Source organism: Passer domesticus, chromosome 13, assembly GCF_036417665.1.
Source record: "Passer domesticus isolate bPasDom1 chromosome 13, bPasDom1.hap1, whole genome shotgun sequence".
NCBI classification, from domain to species: Eukaryota; Metazoa; Chordata; class Aves; order Passeriformes; family Passeridae; genus Passer; species Passer domesticus.
In genome coordinates this window covers 4,885,649-4,906,194 of record NC_087486.1, presented here as the reverse complement: position 1 = coordinate 4,906,194, position 20,546 = coordinate 4,885,649, and the positions used below count along the sequence as shown (strand labels likewise).

At 40.9% G+C, this 20,546-nt stretch overlaps 1 protein-coding gene across 7 annotated transcripts in view; it reads left to right on the top strand.

Moving 5' to 3' along the window:
• The window catches only part of SGCD (sarcoglycan delta), a 305,579-nt gene that overhangs the window by 50,396 nt on the left and 234,637 nt on the right, over positions 1-20,546 (top strand). Inside the window, exon 1 of one of the 7 annotated variants that reach the window (XM_064387552.1) lies at positions 4,831-5,030. The exons of the other annotated variants lie outside the window; for them this stretch is intronic. The gene's annotated coding sequence lies outside the window, so the exon portion shown is untranslated. Of the gene's footprint in view, positions 1-4,830; positions 5,031-20,546 lie in introns of those variants that run through there. 7 annotated transcript variants of the gene reach the window in all.

The following is a 20,546-nucleotide window of genomic DNA, read 5'->3' as shown; positions in this document are numbered from 1 at the left end:
AAAAGGCTGTTTATTCTACATGACTTCTAACAGTTTTGGAATAGCTTCCAAATACAAATCCATGGCTTGTTCCCCCAAAAAGCCAGTCAGAAATTTTTAGCTCATCTGTCAGTAGCTGCTCTGGCTTTTATGGGTCAGCTCTGAGGAGCCAGTGTGATTAGAGCACCATGTGTATTCTCCAGGCACATTTTACAGCTTTGCCAGTGGAATGCAGATTTTGCTTATAGTTTTAAAATACTATCAGTATACTTTTGAAGACCTTGTTTATTTAGCTAAGCCACTTGCCTAGTCTCAAAGCTGGCAAAAGAGAATATTCCTCCCTTCCCTTCTTGCTTTCCAAATAGACACAAATAATGCCCTTTTTCCTCAGTCTCCTAAAAATATAGGTTGTATTTCAATGAGAACTATGAAATTGCAGGTAACTTCTGTTCCTCTCATATTCCCTTTTGCAGAACAATTTCATGCAATTGCAGTCTGTCTATGGAATTTGTTGATCCTTGTAGGATGAAATGCCTGAAATTCCTTTTGCTTTTCCTCCCTTGGAGATCCCTTGCATGCTGTCTGTGTGCTGCATATCAGCTGTAGCAGATACGTGCTGGTAGCTCTCTCCTCAGCAGTCTGTTACTGTTCAGAGCTTTGAAATGATCAAAGAGGAGGATGAGGAGTAACAAACTGCTTGAACATTTGTTCTGGCAGGGATGGAGTAGCTCATGTGAGGTGTGTTGTGGGGCACGTGCTCTGGAAGGTGTAAAGTGTTACTGCTGCTGCTTTGACAGAGCCACAGGGAGTCTGACACGGAAATAAAGAAATTCCTCTTCCTATTGGCCCCTTTTGATATAGTGCTCCCCAAGATCTGCATTTCCCAAAGTCGTGAGCTTTCACTGGCTTTAAATTATTCCCCACCTTTGAGGGGTTGAAGGGCTTGGTACCAGGATTGTTAGACAGAAGTACCCAAATTTTGAAACTTACCCAAAACCTTTTTTCTGTTCAGCTTTTAAGACCCTTGTTTATGGAAATAGTTTTTCCTCGTAGGCTCCTTTTTCCTCTGGAAGATGAAAGTGCAGATTAAGTAATGTCACCCATGGGAGCTCTCCTGATGGTTATTGGCTTCCTTTGAAATACTGAATTGTTCCTTGTTCCACAAACTGTGACGCTGGCAATAGGGATGTGGGGATATAGATTTTTGCAATAGTATCTATCCAACCACTGTTTGAGATATTGTTTTCTTATTTTATTTTTTAATTCCTCACATGTTGGCCTTAGGAAAAATGGTAATATCTTCTCAGTCTGAAAGGGACTCTGAACAAATAGTTGGTTTTGAAGAGCAGCAGAATGTGATGCCATAGTTCCTTCAAGCAGCTTTGTAGGTCAAATCTGCAGTTTCTTTTCAGCTCCATGTGGGACCAAAAGTAACATGTAAGCTTCATATATGTAGCTTGAAGTCAGAATGATAGTTTTAAATTTAAAATCACTTTTTATGTTTAATTGATGAGTGTCTTTATTAGCTCAGTAAATAGAAAAAAGCAAAACAAATTGCTGCTGTGGCATTGTAAAAGAACTCACTTCTACCTTGCTCAAAAGGAATTTCTGTGAAAATGATCTGCAAGAAAAAAAGCTACATGGATGCTTCAGTAATTCACAGTGAATATGAACTTGTCTACTAGCACAGGTTTCGTCTTGTGGAAAAGAAAATTGCAGCTGATTTATGATAGAAATGTGAATGTCAAGAAGAAGGAATTAATAGAACAGACAAGAAGGAATTATTCATTCCAGGAATGTGCATTGCTCTTTTCAAAGAAAAGTTTTGGTTCAGTTGTGTTCTGCTGCTTCAGCCTTCTCCAAATTCATGTACAAGCATTTGTGCTTTAACTTCTGGGAAAGATGAACAACTATTTCAAGTAAAAAACTGCATCTGACTTACGGGGGGGTTCTTCGTGTGAATTGTTCTACCAACCTAACAAGCTCTTGACATATTTTTATCCCACAGGATAAATAATTAATAATGATTAAATGTGACAGTTCAGACAATTGTTTTTGGCCTAATTCAACATCTGAAAGTTGAAAATTCTTTTGCTTGTATGGTCCATTTACTTTTGTTTCAGTCATGGACTTACCTTGTACAGTTGTAAATGAGCACCATTGCGTCATATTTGCAGATAAAAGTTTATTAGAAATTCTTATGTCAGTGTGGTTGCCCAGCAGAAAAAAATCGGATTGCTCTGAGATACCTCAAGGGAGAATAGAATACTTTATGGAATCTGATGTCACAAGTTAAATATATTGAATCAGGTACTTCAAAAAGCAGTTAGGAGAAAAAAACCCCTGAATTATCTGTTTAATAGAAGTTTGTCTTTTGAATTAGGTCACCTGTACTAAGCTTCCATAGTCTAAATCTGTATATCACACATGCAGTATTTTATCTCACCCAAACATTATGTGTGGGGGGGGGAAAAAATCAGAGAAGTTCTGTTTTACTCAGCCCTGGCTAAGAGAATGTGTGTATGATCCCCAGCCTGCCTAGGGAAGGCTTTGTATAAATGGGGGTAGAGGAAGAGAGAAGTTAGTTACTTATCATTGGAAAAAACCCCAACTTTCCATGAAAGAAGACGCAGTAGGTGTTATCAGCTGCATTCCACTTCGTCTCTCCAGATGTTTGTGGAAATAGAAGTGGTTTCAAGTGTCCTTAAGAATCGTGTGATTGATGAAATCAGCCAAATTCAGGGATGGGCAGGCATCTTTCTGCAGCTTGTTTTAGAACTTGATTAATACACAGTTTTTTTGCCTCCTGTTCTTGCTGTCATTAAAATGTCTGAAATTAGTGGGAAGAAAGTGGCAACTTTAGTTTGAACTCTATTCCTTTGATGCTGTATATAAAAAGTTCTAAATGTATTGTACTTCAACAGTGCAGTGTACAGGTTGGTCAGCAGAGACTCTGAACTTGTCAGAAACAAAAATGAATTAATTTTTTTTTCCTTGAATGTTGCAATTTTGTTTCAGCTGATGTGGGCTCTGTCATACCAACTGCTGTGGAGTAAATTATTACTAAATGTTAGGTGGTAGTGGTGATTATTTCAAAGATAGGGTAATCTAGAAGAGACAGCTTGCACAGGAAAAGCAGTCAGTCATATTAACTAAACTGGCAATAACTGCCACAAAACATCATCATCATTTTATACCCCTTTTGGTCATGATGTTTAACTAGATGAACTATGTCCTTGTTTGTGTTTCACAGAAGAAATCTGGAATACAGTCACTTCAGGGAAAATGCAAGAGCCTTGATTTATTGATGTTATTTTATCAATTTTGCACAGGTTTTATGGGGAGGAGGGGAGGAAGGAAGATTAGGAATTTGAGATGAAGACAGAAAGAAATGGCCACAAATACCTGTCACACCCAAGAGAAGTAATCAAATTACTGCCACCAAGTAAAATGATAACATTGATTATGAAATTTGAAATTGGTGCCTACAGCACTAGGAAAGCTGACATGTGAGGCAGTGTATTTAAAAAGGAGACTGGGTGCAAACATATTAATATGCTTTTAAGGAGAAGGAATCTTCTGCAGGAGGGCATGGTGTCAGTAATTTATGGGCATGAACGAAACTCTGCATCAGTGATTTATAGTGTCAGGCAGGGCTATTAATGTGATTAGGGTTCAGAGTTTAATTTACTTCCCTCTTTAAAAGAGAAGAATTATCTACTGTAAAGACACACATGAGTTGTTTTAAATGGGGTGTGAGGACCCTTCTGGGTTAAACTGGAGGAACTGTTTTAAAGCAGTCAAGAGATTCAGTGGGCATTGCATGTTCGTTTTTCTTAGGTCTGTGGTATTCATGAGGAGTCCCTGTAGGTCCCACCTCTCAGGACAGAGCAAGCAGGGGCAGGTCTGCTTCTGCCTGGGCTGGTACCAGTGAATTTTGTTAGTTATTTACATATTTTTTTTCTAAACTGTGGGAACTGTTCTCTTGGCACAGATTTGAAGTTATGTGACTTTCTTAGTTTGAAGAAAAAGAGGTGTTTCATTCTTAGTGAAAATTACTTAATTTCTGCTGAAGATGGTAAGACCAGAACTGCCTCTTGTTGTGACTGTCTTGGTATCCTTTGTGGTAACATGAGTGATACTTGCATTGTTTTCACAATAGTTGAAGTACTGCTTGCAGGAAGACTCCAGGAGCTAGACATGGCATCATTACTCTGATTTATGAATGAGAAATGAAGCTCAGAGAAAATTCTAGTTTTCAGGGTTGTGGAAGTCAGAGGCTCTGGAGGACTCATCACCCCAGAAGCAAGGCTTGTGTGTGTAAAAAAAGTGTGTCTCATTGCTTCTGCCATTAGGAAATCTGTTTGCAGTCCCAAGCCCCAGTGCCTCTAGACATTCGCCACCCAGTTCTCTAAATCTGCTTTTTAAGCACAGTTTCTCTTCCCTGTTTGCCCTGCAGAGCTGCTGCTTGCTATCTTGAGCATCCTCCTCTTTCTCAGTTTGCAGTTAATCTCTCCCCACTCATCCCAGCCTGTTCTCTGGCTGGCACAGAGCTCTCATCTGTGGGAGGGCAGTGTGATTTAATGGGGAGGAGAGAGAAGCTGAGTGCTTATGCCTGTGAGTGGTTTTTGAGCTGTGGGTTTATTGCCATATACACCTCACCTTGCTTAAAGTCTCCTCTAGAATTCTCTTCCATCCCTTGCAGCTTTCTTTAAACTTTTCTGGACAAACTTCTTGGCTGCTTTTTCCTCTGCTGCTCTGAGTAGAACTTGAGGCAGATGCAGTGCTTTTGCTGTGACCTTCAGTATCACTCCCACAGCTGATATGAAATACCATACAAACCTTGATGCAATTTTCCACGGCTGCTGTAGGCAAAGTCTCACATTAATGGAGGAGCCATGGGGGATTCTGATTGTGCTGTTTCTTCTGATTGTCACACTGGCTTAAAGATAAGTTATGCTTGTGGTCATCTGTCTGTATCTCCCTGTGCATTTCACTTGGGTATAAAATAATCCACACCTAGGTGCTTTTCTGTTATCTGAATGCTTCAGGTGAGTTTGGACTTAAAGGCTTTCTATATAAGGTTGGTCCAGGGGAGTAATTTGTGAGGGAGCAGGGAGCAGGAGGAAGGATTGAGTCTGTAGAGTAAGAGGATTTCAGAAGCTGGTGAGAACTGGATATTGGATGGGGAAATTCCTGCTGGGAGTCCAGGAAGGTGTTTCAAGAATGGGTTTGGATGGATGTTGAAGTATTGGTTGGGTGTGTGACAGCTGTGGGTGCTGGGTGGAGTGGACATCCTCCAGGAAATGAAGAGGTGGAACCATCATATTATAGCAAGGAAATAATTGGGCTTGTGTGAAGAGGAAAATAAACAGAAACTAAAATGATTCTTTTGGTCTAAAATGCTTGGTTTGAAGGCAGCTGGAGTGATTGCAACTTTCAAAGAGCCTTTTTCCCAAGACGAAGTTTCAGCTGGCATAAAAGCTAGCATTTGACATCTTTTTCATATAATGATTATATTAACAAAAGCAGCCCTCGCTGTTGGCTGCTTTTGTAAAACAGCTCCAGCACGGCGCTTCATTCTCTTAACTCCTGCGTGCGACTTGAAGTCAGCTCCAAACTCCTGCTGGAATGCAAGCAGGTCAGCTCCTCTGACACAGTTAGAGCATTAGAAAGTGCTCCACATGGCTCGACAAAGGCTCTTTGCAATTGCTCATTTCTGTTGTAGCGGGCAGTTCTAATACACTGATGTTTGCAGCAGCCTCGTGTTTAATGTTCTCATCCCACAGGCAACAAGTGAAGGATTGCTCAGGCATCTGCCTTGAGATGCTGCTGTACAGCCCAAAAAGCCTACAGTTACTAGGAATTCCTTTGTAATTGGTGATGTTTTAATTGTTGTAGCAAATACTGGCTTTTGCTGTTTGCTGAGGGTTAGGTATTCTTACAGCAGTGAAAATAGACCTCACTGACCAGAAGGGATTTGGGGAGAGCCTGTGTTGAATTGTCCTCATATTTCTGGTGTCCTGATGTGAGGCTGGCTTTCCTGAGACTGCTGTTTGATTTCCAGGTTGTGTTACAGTTGTAATTTTCTCTAAAGTGCCCAAACATTTGATGTGTTTGATTTGTCTGTGCTCTCCCTTTTCCGTGTGGGATGCATCCACAGTTAAACCTCACACCTTATGGGAAATCCATATCACCTCTTAAAGGCTAAAATCCCCAGTTTTTCTCCAGCGTGTTGCATGCTGTGTGATTTAAATAGCAATCCTGATTTCTTTTGTCTCTAAGAAGAGTGCAAGGGTTAGGGCAGGACTGTGTAAAGAAGGAGGCAATCTGTATTTTTAGCCCTTCCAATGACACAGCCTGGTGGGGTGTGTATGTGGGAGGAGGTTTCTAAATAGGAAACTTGTGATGTGAGGAATCCTAGGAGCCATGAGGATCGTGTAAATGTTTGCTCTTTAAAGCAGAAATAGTCTGCTTTCTCTACTGAGAGAAATCACTTTGCTTATGAGAGAGCACAGTTTATTAGCTGTGGTGACTGGAGATGAAGCAAAGGGAAGGGACTCATTTTGTAGTCTTAGAAAAACCAAACCCAAAGGAACATTTCTGCACTGTTCTGATTTATTTTTATCATGTTGTCTTCATCTGGTTGCCATCATTCAGATACAGCTGAGTAGAGGCGTAGGGAAGCACAGAAATTTTGAGCAGAGCATAAATATGACAATGAACATTTGTTTCATTACTATGAACATAGCCTGGATAGGTGAGAAAAAGGAATGTGAGATAAGTGCTAGACATCAGCTTTGTTATAATATGCATTTTATTAATAAATATTATTGGAAATCATTATCCTTTAGCCCCTTATTGAAAACTACTGCTGAGATTATGTAGCTCCTATTTCTTACTGGTATAAATTGGTGTAGCTGAATTAGAAGTGTGATTTTCCACTACTCTTGGAAGCTGCTGCAGTTGGACAGGGAAAAGTTATCTCTCTTTGTCAGACTGAATTGCAGAACTGGGCTTTGCTCCATTTTGCATATCACTGGGACAGATAGCAGGCCTCTAATTTGGTGGAGGAAGGCATGTGAATAACCAACAGCTCCAAATTAAAGACAGGAAAATTAAAAGTTGGACACTTCTGGATAGAGAAAGCCTGGATAGAGAAACTGTGTGTGGACTGTACATTTTCTTGCTTTTCATGTACTCAGATCATGACAGAATGACTTTCTGGGAGACTTTTGACTGGACTGAAGGTATGAGCTTTAATACAGGGGGACTCTGGGAGACTGCCTTGTGTGCCTGATCCAATGAAATGAGCTAATGGTGTGTTGTGGTCTTCAAAATCCCTGATATCCAGAGCAAGCTACCTTGCTGCTGATGGCACATGATTCCAAACCCTTTGAGAAGCAGGTGAATGTATTTCTGAGATGGTTTGTGTAGTCCTTTTAAAATGGAATTCCACACTGAAAGAGAAATCTTGGTTTTGTGAAAAAATCTTGGGTTGTATTAAACCTAAATAGAGTTTTATTAATTAAAACTTTTTAATTTTTTTTGGTGTATGATGGATGGAAAATACAAAAGCAAAGCATCCCCTGACTGCAAAAAGGAGAATGGTTCTGAGTGATTACTGAGCAAATTTGAACAGGTGAGCTTTTTCCCCCTGAGTTTTGCTTGTGTGGTGTACCCAGGAGCAGAAGTTCAATTCTTCCCAGCTTTCCTTTGGTCAGGTCAGCAATCATCCTCTTAGTCCTTTCCACCCACTCCAGGGATAAAAATCAAATTACCCACATGAGAAATTCTTCTCAGCGATTGCTAATACTCTAAAGGGGAAAAGCAGAGGAAACTTTAAAGGGCAGCTGAACTGAGAATCTTTTAAACTTCTGTCTTGTGGTCTTTGTGAAGAATGTCATCAGTTTTTTGTTTCATTGAAGCTGTGGCTGTTGGAAAGTTCCAAGCTCAGCAGTATGAGGAACATAGGGGTTTTCGTCCTAGAGTTTCTTTAAGGAAAAAGTCAAAGAGGAGAGAACTGGGAAAGTATTTCTCATGTAGCACAAATAATTTTGGGGGGAATTGTGGAAAGTAATGCTGGATATGGTGGTGTGAGGTGTCATTGTAGACCTTGTGGCAGAGATGTTCCTCCTGAAAAGGGTTTTTGATATTCTGGTGTGATCCAAAAGAATCTGGGCTCTCCCTTTACCAGCTCTGCTCAAGATTTTATCTCTTTTTAGATATGCTGTAGCTGCATATTTCTTTCTTCTGGTCAATGAGAAGTCAAATTTCAAACCATTCTTTGCCAGGCAGGTGATAATAGCTTTAAATTTAAAGAAAATGATGAAATGACTGAACAAATAGCTTTAAATTTAAAGAAAAGGATGGAATGACTGAACAATTTTGTGCACGGAAAAAGAGCTGGAAAAGAGGTGACAGTGGGAGGATGATGTTGAAAGTTTGCTAATCATGATATGGAAAAAGCTAATAGGGGTACTGTTCATTCTCTTTCATAATTGAAGAATCAGAAAGCATCGTATAAAAAAATTCGAATTAGTTTAAAAATACAAATCAAGACTATTCCTCACACAGAACCTGCTTCTGGAAATCTCTCTGGAGAATATTCTGTTAGCTGAAAGTTCCTTCAGGTGAAAGATGTGGCTGTGAGAAATACACTGGTGGTTTCCATGTGAAGAGAGACAACCTCTGCTGGCTCAGGAAGCCCTGGGGCCACACGTTTTGGGATTATTTTGGGAGAGGATGGTGATTGTATCCTGTTCTGTTTTTCCCAGGTCAAACAGTAGGTTTTTTTAGTTCAATAATTTAGGTCAATTGATTTAAGTTCAATGAACTTCTGAACTCGTCAGGTCCAGCTGTTTATGAAGTGGTTTTGTATGCATTGTATGTTCTTGTGTGTCTTGTGAGCTTTTCATCTTTACAACTGGTAAATATTAGGATGACTGTGTTGGTTAATAGCTCCATTTAAATGCTGCTGTGTGATTTTTTTTTTTCTAACATGCACATTGGCCCTTGTCTTTCCAACTGAAGATACCCAAAAATTTCAAAACTTTCTTGCTGAGATATCGTAATAGATTTTATAGAAAAAACTACTGGAAGAATTAGATAAAGAGCCCTGAAAATATGGAGAGGGGAAGAGGCATTACAGTTTGTATTTAAGCTCAAGCCTCTATGTTCCATCGTGGGGAGATGTTTGAAAAAAGCTGTACCAGAGCTCTGAAGGGTTCTTCAGCCTCCAGCACTGAGCTCTGGGAACTGGGCTGCAAACTCCTTGAAACTTAAACAGATGTTTTGGTACAGAGCTTCAAAGCTTTGAAAGGCTGTTTTCCCCACATGCCTTCTTATGTGAGGAGACTTTTAAGAGCTGCTGAATAGATTTTATTATCTCTTTTACAAAAGCACTATCCACAAGGAAGAGGCAGGCTTGGAACAGCTGTGGGCTCAGACGTGAGACAATGACCACGTAATGCAGCCCCAGCTGAAGAAAAATGGAATGGAGATGAGGGGGAGATGTGTCAGCCTGTTCAGGACCCAGAGGGGACAGAGTTTGGAGATGCTTCAGTAGCTCTTTCATGAAGCAAAGTAAACACAAGGGCTTTGGCTCTGCCATGTTACATAGAGGAATTCCTAATGTTGGGGAAGAACACTGATAAATAACAACCCAGATGTTCCTCCTAGTGCTTTATGTGCATTTAGAAATGAATCTGACAGTGATGAGTTTGACTTGAGAACCCACAGAGATCTGAATGGGTAAAAATGTCAGGAAAAGGCAATAAATGTGGCTTATCCTGTATTCTTTCACCCCCTTCCCACACACTTAACTGGATGTGTGCTGGAGGCTGTGCTGGACTGGTGCTGCACGAATGCCCAGGAAAATAAAACCCGTGATAAGAATTTATCAAACTTTAAAAAGTTAAGACAAAGGAAAACATCTAGAAATAAGTGAATGGGACATGAGAAATGAGATCCAATTCAGTTGAATTACAATGTTTCCAACCTAGAAGTCTGGGGTGCTTTTCAATACCTGCCATCTGCTACTAGAACAAGAAAAAATTGTGCAGTTATGTTATCACAGACATTATCATATCATCAACAATTCTGATTTCTTTTATTGTTTCTGGGGGGGAAATATAAAAATTTAGGTGGTTCTCTTATTAGGACTTTGTATTTTTCTCTATCCAGGAGCAGACCAAATCATTTTAGGTGGGCATCATGCAAGAATTCCCTTACTGTTCCTTGTTGCAATTTTTGCAGTATTTGTTCTCCTCTGTGTAGACTTTTGTTTTCCTTAAGGCATTGTAGTGAGTTGGGAGGTTGGGAGTGGGGAAAAAAAAAGAAATATTTTTATCATTATGAATTTTCAGCTTAAATCTGAACCAATAATAATTTTTTTCCCCCAAAGGAGAATGCAGCCCTTAACCACACAACTGCCAGAAACTATGGCCCAATTTTTAAACTATCTAAGGCAGGATGGAGTTCATTTGTAAGGCCAAGATCTACTTATAAGTAATGGCACTTCCTGTGGGGAAAAACACTAACCCAATTTGTGAAAGTTATTTTATTTGATGGTCAAATAAACTCGATAGCACATCAGGAATAGGGTTCCTGGCTGTGATGTGACACACGGAGCAGCATTTAGGCAGAAGGCTTTGTTTTTCCTATGAATGTATTGATGGATTTTCATGTGGATGTTTGACTTTTGAAATCATAGCTTTGGTATTCTGAAAGACAAATGAAAACTGTAGGATAAGGGAACAAAGCTAAACCAGCTCCAAAAATATAGGAAACATGGCAGCAGGAGGGTCCACTCAGGGAAGATTATAAAGCTTCACATTGCCAGAGCCTCTTTAGCAGCTCCTTCGTGTTGTGGGTTTGGCAGGAGGAGGATGACAGGGCTGCCAGCCTGCCTAATGATCTTCATCTAACATTTACCTTATTGAGAGGGGAATAATTCTGTTAAATTAACATCCTAGCATATTTGCTGTCCAGCCAGTTGATGAATTAAATAGCCTGAACAAAACGTTTCACGACTCGTTTATCCATAAAAAACGCTGAATTTTACGCGCCAAAGGGAGTGGCTTTTCAGCAGCTGTCTGCTGCGATGTCCTGTACCCCTTATCTGCTAAAATATACGTGTTGGTGTGTAGAAATAAGATGTTCATGAGGCTTTGTGAGGTGGGAGAGCACGCAGACAGACCCTGCTCTTGGAGCGACCCGGGCTCCGGTGCTTTGCCTCCTGGCGTCCTGCTCGGAGGAAGCACAGGCTGTTAGTGACAGCCCACGAGCCCGTGGCACTGGGATCAGAGCTGGCACCCCGTGCCAGCCCTGGCAGCTGTCCTCCTCCATCAGTGTCCGAAAGTGCCGCGCCGAGGGCCACAGGTGCCAGCTGCCAGCCTCGAATAACCCCTGGGCCTGCCCCAGGATGGAGCGTATTTAGGCAACCTGTTCAGATTGAGTTGTCCGTCCTGACAGTCCCTTTTGAGTTTGTTTGGAGGAAGAAGAATAAACAAATTGCAGACTAATAGACAAATCATCACATCTCTAACAAGAAATCCAAGCCTAGGGCTTTACACTCCCCAGTTGTGTGACACCACTGTGAGTGCCTGTGACAGCAGGAGATGATGCTGAGGGTGCAGTTGAGTTTTCCTGCTGGGTTTGACCAAAATTTGTAACCTCACAGTGAAGTCTGCAGTTCATGGATCCACCGACCCACTGAGAATTTATGTCACTTCTGTTGATGTTTGTTGGGTGTGCCAAAGAGGACGTGAAGACTCAGTTTTGTGAGAAAATATATTATAAAGATGCTCATTAGAATTGAATTAGAATTTGGATTAATTACTTAATTATTTATATATACTGGCATGCTTAATTATATTAATTCTGATAGCAATTAGAGTTTCAATGTGCAGCTGTGGAGAGTGTGGCTGTGAGCCCTTAGCTGAGGTTTGATTGCTGCTGCACACCTGAAAAGGCCCCATGTATGACAGGCCCAGCAAAACAGGGTAATCAAGTGATTTTCAGATCCATGGGCAGGGATGCTTCTGCATCCTTAAGCCTTGAGGACTCCCAAGATCTTGAGCATGTCAGGCTGGGGAGCCTGTAGGTATAAGAGGCTTATATGGGCAGTCAGGTTTTTAGAATGAAAACAAGTATTTCAAGGCAAAAAAAAATTCTCTTGCTGCTGTAGCCCCCAGACTGATACACAACCAACAATTTAAACTGTTTTCACAAAGTTAGTCTGCTGCTCTTCTGGATTCCAGTGGTTCCAAGTGCAGTAGTTTGCCCTTGTACGTATATATTAAGTATTTTTTCTCCTATTATCATCACCAGATTCTTGTCCTCACTTGATGCTTTCTAGGCTCCTCATTCCTATTCTCCAGCATGTATGAATTTTCTATTATTTGCTTGCTGAATGCAATCACTTGTAATTTCCCAGGTTCAAAAAAAGAAGTTCCTTTAAAAAAAAAAATGTAATGGAACATCCTCAAGTTGAAATGGGCCCTGAGCACAGCTGATGGCTTGGGGACTTTAATTTACTAAACGTCAGTGGTTTGATGGCAATTCAACATGACTGGTGATTGCCTGCATCGTGTTACTGCTGTGGCTGAAAAGGCTGTTTACTTTTGGAAGACAGAAAGCTCAGCTGAGCAACACAAAGAGCAATCTCCTGTGACCTGCTAATAATTTTTTTTCCCCCAAAGATTCCCCAATTGATGAGGAGCACAAACCCCTGGAGAAAAAAACTTCTGTACGCATATGCTTGTTTATATATCTGTTACAAGAGGTCAATCCAGAAAAATGGTGTTTGCAAAAGAACTCTTTGTATCAGGAGTTTTCTTTGCTGCAAAGTCATCCTTAATTTGGCCAGTGCAAGACTTTTCCTTTTCAAGAGATTTCTCTTTACATTTATCATCCCAGCTTGACACAGCACTGAAATATTTCTCTGTATTTCTGATGTTTGTTGTGGTACTACTTAGAGCCGTGAGTGGCCCAGTACACGTTGGAGAGCAATGGTTCAAAAAGAAAAAAAACCCATCTGGTTCTCATTAATTTGCTGAAATGATCAAAACCTTTCATAAGAGAGACTACGCTGCATGTAGGGAAGATAGTGGCAGGGGCTCTTCATTTGTGCAAGTGGATGCAAACTCACCTGCCTAAGAATGATCTCGTTTCTAAAAATGAATTTGGGGTCCAAGGTCCTTAGATAACATCAGACTTGATGGACTTTCATCCATAAACTCCATTTCAGGCAGTGGTGTGTTCGCTTCCTCCCACTGCCGGGCAGGTGATTATGGAGGGAGGGTTTTTTTGTGTTAAAAAGACAGCTAGGCTCTTGCTTACTATTCAAAGAAAAAAGTTAATAGTTTAGAAAAAAGATTTTTAGACGTGCATATGTGCAAGTAGAGCAGCTGAAGCTGAGACACACATCCACTGTGTTTGGGTCAGCTGCCCCTGAATGGCAGGTTCAGGAGCTTTGCACAAATTTCTGCATCTCTAGTGTGCTGCTTTCCTTTTAACATTTGGCCTTTAGGCCTTTTCTTTTGGGCTTTTGTGCGTGCAGAGCAGAATTTGTTGAAATACTGGTGTGTGCACCCTGGGCTTCTCCAGCCTTTCAGGGCCCATCAGTGCTGGACAGGACTCACATCCACTCCCTGCTGCTGGGGAATCTATCAATGACCAGCTTGCTAGGGATGATTTTATAGGTTATGCAGCTGATTTGTTTAAAACCAGATTACTGTCACATTTAGAAACATTTAGCGCCACTGGACTAATGAGGAATAATAATTTAAAGAGGCTGACTAGATTTAATCAGTTTGTGGGAGATGAGACTTAATCAAACACAGGAGGTTGAGTAGGCTGATAGAGATGATGAATTTGAATAGATAACACAAACCCTGCCTGAACATTTTCTGTCCATGCTTGGTTTAAAATAGTAAGTGTTTGCAAAAGTTATCGAACAATCAATAGCTATAGAGTCCTTTGTGTGAGGAAGCTTGCAGTGGGGAGAGAAAATTGCCTGAATTGAAATTTAAAAGTAGACATTGAAGGAGATTTCTTTCAATATGGGAATTCTAAGACTTAGTTTTCGGTATCTTTTGTAATATGTAAGAAAAGAGAATTGGGAAATACCTTGAAGAAAAATACCCCTGTGAGCTGTATCCCCTGGGAGGCTGCTCTTGGTGCAGACCTGCAGCATGTACTTACTGGAGAGCCCTGGCACAAATTTTAACTTCCCTGACCTTTGGTTCTCCATCTGTAAAATTCATGTGCTCAACCTTTCCTACTCTGTTTTGTCTATTTTATGTGTTGTAGAGAGAGAAGTGTTGACTTTATAAAGAAAGGCTGGCTGAGGTAGATGCTGTGAAATGTGTGCTACAGCAATCTCTGCCTTTCTATTACCAATCTTCCACCTTTATCTTACCCTCAAGCCCAAAAAACATGGATGCCTCCTCCTCAGTCCCCCCTTTTAATCAAAGTCAAGGACAGGTGCAACATTAAGATCAGAGTTTGTGAGACAAGTAATCTCTTTGGTACTTTATATATTTGGGTTGCTTTAAGTGAACAAAAAGTAACTAGAAGCTCATAATTTGAAATCCATGTGTGTGTAGTAGGAGCCTGACCATCCCTTCATGTTTTCAGTGGAAAAAAATTCTGCCTATGCTTTCTTCAGCAAATGCAGCAATTGTAAATATTTTTCAGCTTCTGCTGAATTAATTGTGAGAGGTCCTGCTCTCTGCCCACCTCCTTCTGGCAGTGCTGGCAGAGCTTTGCTGGGCTTTGGAGGAAGTCTTGTCTCATACCTCTTCTTAAAGAGAATCATAAAATCATAGAATGATTTGGGTTGGAAGGGACCTTAAAGGTCATCCAGTTCCAGTTCCAGCCCCTTGCCATGAGCAGGGACACCTTCCACCTGACCGGGTCTCCCAGAGCTCCATCCTGGCCTTAAACACCTGCAGGGGTGGGGCAGCCACAACTTCTCTGGGCAAAGAGAAGAAATATGACAACAGAAATCCTCAGAGATAAATCCAGACCATATCCTGAGAGGTACTTTTAAAACATTCAGAATTTGGGGTGCCTGAGATTTTTTTTTTTTTTTTTTGCTCCCGGCAAAAAACCTCTTTCAGCTGAAGAAGCTGGTGGGGTCCATTCTCCTGCCTTAATCAGGTCAGGTCCTTCATGCTGCTGGAAGAAGGATAAACTCTGTTAACTGTTGACATCAAGGTCCCCTGTGAAAGACAAATATGCCATAGGAGAGTGATGAGGGGAATTGGATTGGGATAGAGATTTTTAATCAGCATCAGTCCTGACAATGAACTAGCACCACAACCAGCTGAATGATGGAGAGTCCTGAAATGGTGGAATATTCAGTACATGCTATATTTTGTGTAATGCTGTGGCAGTTGCTGAAGCTGTGGCTTTGCTCTTTTATTCTCAACAAAGATCAGAAATGTCTTGTTCTGTTTGGGTTTTTGATATCTTTTGTCATAGTGCTCAGAAATGATGGAGTGGCATGGTGACTTTCCTTAAATCACTGCGCTTATGTGAGAGGCTTGGTTGATAAAAACATAAGGGTTGCAGAATATTGTTTTTGTTGTTACTGCATCAGTAATGTGAAGTTCTACTAGAAATTAAATCTTTATTGGGCCATACACTGTAGAAGGCTGTCCTTCATCCATATTTCAATCCAAGGCGACCATGGTCATTGTGAATTATGAGGGAAGATGTGGCATCCCTGCCTTCTACCTGCAGATTTGAGGTGCAGAGGAGTCTGTGGCCAGCTTATGGTCACTGAGGTCATTGCAGTAAAATCAGACTTAGCTTAGCTTTGGCCAGCAAAAGCTACTTAGTCTTTTTATTTTAAATTCCCACTGTAAGTGTTGAAAATAAAGGCATGTCCATGCAGTGAATTCCTTTATCTTTGACTTCTGTCTTAGGATATAAAGAAATGTACACTAGACAGGGTGGTTTTCTCCACCAACTCTATAATGAGCCTCAATAATCACTTTGGATGGAACTCTGAGGAACCTGGTCTGGAGGAAGGTGTCCCTGTGCATGGCAGAGGTGTGAGAACTAAAAATCTTTAAGGTCCCTTTCAACCCAGGACATTTTATGGTTCTGTGACTCCTGTAGTGGGTAAATGTGTGATGAGCCCCATCTCAAGTAGAACAGAGAATGGACTTCAGTTTCCTCCTGAGTTCCCAGGGAACATCACACTCCTTTTTTCCACCCTGACACTCTTAACAACATGGTCATTTTATTACCAAAATTATTTAAACATCAGGTGTGCTGTTCTAACTTGCACTCTTACCTCTGTGAAGTCACATTTTCCTCCCCAAAACACCCAGTTTTAGTCCTGCTTAGTATTTTGCGTCTGCAGTGCAGGAAGGTGTCACTTGTGTCAGTCTCATTTTGTTAGGAGCAGTGCACATGTTCATTTGGAGTTTTCTTCATGTTTCTAATGGCAGGCAGCATGCAGAGCTAATTAATGGTGTATGGGCAGAAGTCACTGATGAGTACAGATTGAATATCTTCAGACAAAAAAGAGCTAAGGGTCTCCTGTTGAGTTTAAAGAACAGCCCTGCTGAACCTTTGATATGTAACCAGATGCAGCATGCAGAAGCAACCAAATCAAGGGTTAGAGGGGATGAAATGAGTTCAGTTGACTCTTATTTTCTATGTGTACACTTCCAGAAATTATTATCACCTTGCGGGTAGCTAATCTAAATACAGAGCTGCTTAATTTTTTGCTCCCTAATTATAGAGGTCAGTACAACAACTTTCATTATCTCGTTCAGTGTTTTCTTGTGGATGGAGAGATTGGGATTGTCTTGTATTTTCAGCATATCAACCTATTTTGATGCCTTACAATGTAGAAATTTAGCAGGGAAAACCAAAGAGCCATTCTTATATGGGGCTCCTTATGGTAATACATTTAGAGTTCAGATGTTTTTAGCTGTTTTCCTTTCATGGTGGGAACATCAGTGTAGGTAGAATGGTTGTTGATGAAGAACCACAGAATTGAATGGTTCATGCTCAAAGCAGCTGCTTTTCTTTCTAAAATGAAAGAAAGTAAAAGTATGAACAGACAGGAAATGCAGCAGGAGCTACTAAACCATTTTGATTATACTGGTTTCTGCTTTGAGGGTAGAGAGGGTAGCATAGGATGGGACTTGAGGTGGATTTCTTGTCCTGCTGATCTGGGGTTCAAGTAGAACTGATGGACAAGGAATGATTTATGACCAGATACACATTTCATCAGTAGGAATATTTCTTCTTATCTTGAGTAGAGGAGCACTTTTCAAACCTACAGTCACTGAGGCACACCATGTCCTTGTTGCACATCCATTTACTGAAGGTTAGAGGTGGGTGCCCTTAATCTTTTCCACCAGATCTACTCCATGGCAAGTGTCTTGCCTTCTTTTTATTTTTTTATTTTTTATTTTTTTTGGTGGGGAATTCCATTGTGTCCTGCACAGACAGCTTTCAGTGCTGCAGGCATTTCAGCCTGGCACAGCACCTCCATCCAGATCTTCTGCCCAAATCCTTGTCCCTGTGCAGGGGGGGAGACTCACAAGGAACAGAAAGATCAGGAGAAAAGATGGAAAGGTTCAGGGCTATTCTATGCCATTGCACAAACTTCCTGAAACAGTCAACCCAGAAGGAAATCCCTAATTTGGTGTATGATTTCTTTCTAATTTCAGTCTATAAAGTGAACAGGGGCACATGATTCAATACTGAATGAAGGAGAACATCAATGTTACTCCTTGAAAACCTTGATTTTGATATCTGCATGAATTTGTACGCTGAAGAATTTTCTGCCAGGATAGCAAGTGGCCTCATCATTTGCTGTAAAGGATGAGAAAGATTTGCTGTTGGATGCAGTTCAGCTGTGGGGTTTTGAGTTAATATGAGATTTTTCCTTTTGGGACAATGTGCTTGCTGTACTTCCTGCATTGACTAGTCATTATTGATATCCCCATCTTCCCCCTGCTCCCTCCTTGACTCCTTGGGAAGGTCATATTCCTGGGATTTACAGCCCTTTTTGGTATATGGTGAATGTTACAGCAAAAATGGATGGAAAGGAAAGCTCTTGTATGTTACTCTGCCTGAAAACTTTCTCAAGGTTAGAGATCATGGGTGACTTTTATTGTAACTTTTTCTGACAACAGCCTCTCAATATGAAATAGAAACCAAAATAGAAGAGTGGCAACTAACTGGAGATAGACCTGAAAGGATTGGCATGGAGATACAAATTGCTTATTGTTTATAGTATTTGTCTACTTAAAGCCCACTTCTCTCTTGAGAGCCTGGCTTACTTAAAAGAGAATTTCTGCACTGAGAGAAGTTTCCTATATCCTCACTGTGTTATAGAAACATGTTGTGAAAGCAGTTGCCATGAAATTGAATTACAGGTGTTGTATTCTTCATTGCATAAATTGCTCTATTATATCACAGGCTTCATAGTTTTGTTTTGAGCAAATAACTGCAATTTAGTAGAATCCTAAGAGATGATGGTATTAGCAGTCAGGGGTTGTTTAAGGCTTCCTTAATGATGGAAAATTGTTCTTACCCATTTACCATGTGTTGTCTTCGTAAAAATGCATGTGCAGTGAATGGAAAACAAAAACAGTTCCCTCATGGCATCTTTTTCCTAAGTTTGTTTTTATATTTTTCAGTGTGTGAAACAAACCCTGGTAGTGTTTTAGATTAGTCAGGGCAATATGGTCATTCATATGTAACTTTGACACAGCTCTGATACATCAAATGGTGGCACTGGATGTGGTCAGATGTTTCACTTCATTCACTTTCACTTTGCTGGAATTAAGTACACGGCTGCTCAACCTAAAACTTCCCAGGTTTTCATGGACTGGGGTTTTAAAAGATCCTTCAGGAAATTTTTAAAAATAACTCTCACTGGTGAAAGCAATTACTGGTTTAGATCAGAATTTAGAATAATTTTGTCTGGGTTTGTCTAGGTTTAGGTTCCTAATTGTTGCTCTGTGTGCTGCTTTCTCCCCAGCCCACTCAGGCCCAGTTGCCTTTTCTTGGATGTGCTTTGCAGCTTACCCTGGAGCTTAATGTATGTGAATTGCTGCATTTGGCTTGGAAACAGGGTAACTCCAGCAGAAAAGGGCTGCTTGCAGAGATCTCGGGCTTGAAAATTAACCTTGCTTCCCCTACTTCCTATCCAGGTCTGAATTAATGTACACAAGACACTCAGTACTGAAATTCAGAAGGAAAACCTGCTGTATCATGTGGCTCAGAACAAGCTTTATCAGTTTCCTCTGTTCCGACCTGTTACTAGTCTAGAGATTCGGTAAAGTGTTACATATTCCAATTTCACAGAGAAAATGAGGTTAGGAAGGATAGGGAGAGGTCAGTTTGTCCATCTCTTGCCTGAAGGCAGGACCTGTTCTTCCAGGTCCTGCTTTATCCTTGACAGATGGCTGTCTGACATGTCCTTAAAATTCCTCAGCCATCGAGATTTGCTTACTTGCTTCGAGGTGTCACTTGTGGAGAGCCTATTAAATCTGCTTCAATGGTCTTATTTTGCCTGTGTTCCATTAGCAATTGGGATCCATTTTCTTGCTTGTTTCAGGTTTTTTATATACATGTTTTTTGCATGTGTTTTTATTTTATTTTCCCCTTTCCTGCTCCTCTCCTGATCTGAAATGTGATTTTTCAACATCTGCTTTTAGCCTGTTTATGTGTCAGGCCTCTGATGCTCTGCCCACTTGGCTGAAGGGAGTATGTGCAAGTTCCCCAATACTTCAGAAATTTCAATTTCATGGCAACCTTTAAGAATAAAAAAGGGAGTGGGACAATTTTTGGAGCGAGTTCTTTTGAATGCATATTTTTGCTGACAAAACTTCTATTGGTGCTTTTAGTAAATCTTTTTCTCTTGTCTCTTGAAATGTGATATGAGAAAATAAAACTGCTTCACAAAGTTCTGTAAAAAATTAATGTGTACTGTAATTTAGAAGATGGATCACTGGAGGGCATTTAAATGTTATGTTTTTGTTTCCTGCAAATTTTATTTTAAGGGAAACCAAATACTTGGTAAGGACTATTTCAGAAATCCAACTAAGTGCTGCTGGTACTAAAAGAATTAAGAGATGAGAAAAGAGGGGCACAGACTGCACAGCCTAATGAGGGGACATAAGCCTAATGATGCAAAATTGCAAATTGCCCGAATTACAAAGCGCTGTCCCCTGCATGCAGCTCTGCTTTTAGGGCTCTCCAGAGCTGCAGTGTGGGCTCAGGATTCAGATGTGCTGGCAGGGTCCTGTGCCTGGTGCCAGTCCCAGCAGCCCCAAAGCCTCTGTGTGACCCCAGTGAGTTGATGCCATGTGCTGACAGTGGGCAAGGCAGGGAATGAACTTTTGGGATAACAGGGTGTGGTTCAGTGCCACAGATGCAGGTTCCCTTGCTCAGCACCTCCTTGATTCTCTGCTGCTGGAGGCAAACTGGTTGTTGTGGTTTGACATTGACCAAACTCCAGGCACCCACTAAAGTTGCTCAGTCACCCTCCCCTGCCACAGCTGGGCAGAGGAGAGAAAAAA